The 3,169-nt window shown below is 37.1% G+C and overlaps 1 pseudogene; it reads right to left on the reverse strand.

Moving 5' to 3' along the window:
* Positions 1–2,600: 2,600 nt before the first annotated feature.
* On the reverse strand, positions 2,601–2,819 carry LOC114636501 (annotated as a pseudogene).
* Positions 2,820–3,169: the final 350 nt, after the last annotated feature.

A 3,169-nucleotide genomic window follows, 5' to 3' on the forward strand; every position in this document is an offset into this window, starting at 1 on the left:
GTGAAATTTCAGTTAGGAAGTGTGTTTGGTTTACAGGAGAAACACTTTTAACACCCGGCCATGTATCTTTCATTGTTACATATGGAATGTCCAAGTAAGTTGCTAGATTCCAGCAGAAAAGCACTATAGAACGTACTGAACAAACCTCATGTAAAGATACAGGCATTGCAGTGTATTCTTGCTTCCATAACTAAAGGCAAGTACAACAGAGCTGAAAACACCTAAATCATGTTACATGTGACATTTCAGTTAGGAAGTGTGTTTGGTTTAAAGCAGAAACACTTGTAGCATCCTGCCATGTATCTTACATTGTTTCATATGGAATGTCCAAGTAAGATGCTAGATTCCAGCAGAAAAGCACTATAGAACTTATTGAACACACCTCATGTAAAGATACACGCATTGCAGTATATTCTTACTTCCAGAGCTAAAGGCAAGTAGAACAGAGCTGAAAACACCTAAATCATGTTACCTGTGACATTTCAGTTAGGAAATGTGTTTGGTTTACAGCAGAAAAACTTTTAACACCCGGCCATGTATCGTTGATTTTTACATATGGAATGTCCAAGTAAGTTGCTCAATTCCAGATGAAAAGCACTATAGAACATACTGAACAAACCTCATGTAAAAATACAGGCATTGCAGTGCATTCTTACTTCCAGAGCTAAAGGCAAGTACAACACAGCTGGAAACACCTAAATCTTGTTACATGGGACATTTCAGTTAGGAACTGTGTTTTGTTTAAAGCAGAAACACTTTTTACACCCCGCCAAGTATCTTTCATTGTTTCATATGGAATGTCCAAGTAAGTTGCTAGATTCCAGCAGAAAAGCAGTATAGAAAGTCCTGAACAATCCTCATGTAAAGATACACGCATTGCAGTGTATTCTTACTTCCAGAGCTAAAGGCAAGTACAACAGAGTTGAAAACACCTAAATCACGCTACATGTGACATTTCAGTTAGGAAGTGTGTTTACTTTAAAGCAAAAACACTTTTTTGTTTTGTTTTGTTTTGTTTTTAGATTAGATTCTTTATTCTCTCCATTTTTATATGAGATGTGTGTTATTTAGGGAAAAAGTCTAGAACATTTCGGGAAAATTCTGTTGATGAACAGATGGCCACCCAGAAATCAAACTCTGAAAGGTGACTACTTACTGTGCACAAATATGCTGACAAGGGAGTCCTACTTTTGGGACACAGTGAAAATCCTTGACCTAATACAAAGCCCAAGGTGAAGTTCAGAGTAGAATAATTATAACCTGATTTCCCATTCAAAGTAAAGTAGATCAGTTTTAACTAGCTATACACATTCCAAAGATCTTTTTGAAAACAAGCAACCCCTAAAAACCACCTAGTATGTTTTCCTAGATGTTATACTCGACTGTAATCCGTACAGCTTAGGACACTCTTTCAAAGCTGGTGGTCTAGCTAGCTCTGGAGGCTAGTTGGGCTACACTGTGATATACTGCTTTAAAACGAGGCTCTGAGTTCAATGCTTTCTTTTTATAGAAACTTCACTTTTAAGTTCTTTTTTTCTTTTTAAGTTTTAAAAAAGCAGTCAAACCCAGTAATTATAAATGCTATGTATAGTAGTGTTTTCAGCTAGGGGTAATTCCTCTTTGCTTTGAAATAGTAACTAATTTTCAGCTGAACCTGAAGAAATGTTTGACACAAACTAGTAAGTATCCTTTGACATTCAAGTCTATCCACACTCTGGGTCAAAGCTGAAATATACTTAGAGCATAGTACCCGGTCTAAGCAGATATGTGTTCATCACCTACAAAGTTACAAAAGAGATTCCAGTTCAAGCTGACAGAACATAAAGTAGATTTAAAGTGCTGCTTTACAAATACCACAAATTACACATGTGGGTAACTACAGTGGATGCTCTATTTGGAAGACTTAACACTACAGAGAACAAAAAAGGCATGACGGTTACTCGCTCATCATTCTACTTGCTGCTTTTCATTCTAAGATACTCTTCTGTCATAGGATGGCAGCTAGAGTTTTGTGACTAGAAGCCCAAGTCTTATGCTAATTAAAGAAATACAGAGTTTTGTTTAAAATATTTTAAACACCTGTAATAAATTACAGAATTTGCCAAGAATAGAGATACTCTGGTTAGCAATCAAAAGGGTTTAAATATGAATGCAATCCATAAGAACAGTAACAGCAACAAAAATAGAACTTTTTTTTTTCAATAAAAATAGGCCAGTCACTAGAAGGTCTCATTCTGTGAAGACATTATTTTGAAGCCTTAGTCAAAGCCTGTGGAATTTGCCACTGGGTTTCTACTTCATTCCCCAAGAACCTTAGGAAAAGCAGTCCTGACAGAACAGAATGACATTTGCAGAGTGTAATCCTGGAGTGAGAGGACCGAGGTTGATGGCTACAATCACATTCCTGTGTATTAAACTGTTACATCTTAATAATTCATACAGCTCATTGGTCCAATAGCATAAAAATACAGAACAGCATCTTGAAATTTATCTCATTCCATGTTCAGAGAAAAACAGCTTAAACATTCTTCCCAATATTTTCTGGAGGCCAAGTGCTTGTTTACAGTCTGATGGCAATCACATGCTGGTAGTTTCCAAAGTTACTGTATGAAGAGGATGCTGAAGGCCATCAGTATACAGCATATGGCGACATAAGGACTCTTGCGTTCACCAATTCGAGCACACTTCCAAAATATACCCAATAGTCAAGTTTTATTTCTGTCCAGGATGCTGGGTGCCAGGGATCGGATAAAAGCACACATACATATAAGAAGCAAGATTACAGTCAACAGACTCTGAAAATTGAAGATGACAGACATAGTGAGGCCAGTGCTGGTCCAGCCACATCACCCTTCCGGGCACACTTTTAACACCCGGCCATGTATCTTTCATTGTTACATATGAAATGTCCAAGTAAGTTGCTAGATTCTGGCAGAAAAGCACTATAGAACATATTGAACAAACCTCATGTAAAGATACACACATTGCAGTGTATTCTCACTTTCAGAGCTAAAGGCAAGTACAAAAGTGTTGAAAATACCTAAATCACGTTACATGTGACATTTCAGTTAAGAGGTGTGTTTAATTTAAAGAGGAAACACTTTTAACACCCGGCCATGTATCTTTCATTGTTACAGATGAAATGTCCCAGTAAGTTGCTAGATTCAGC

This window comes from Grammomys surdaster, unplaced genomic scaffold (genome assembly GCF_004785775.1).
Source record: "Grammomys surdaster isolate TR1022 unplaced genomic scaffold, NIH_TR_1.0 124426, whole genome shotgun sequence".
Lineage (NCBI taxonomy): Eukaryota > Metazoa > Chordata > Mammalia > Rodentia > Muridae > Grammomys > Grammomys surdaster.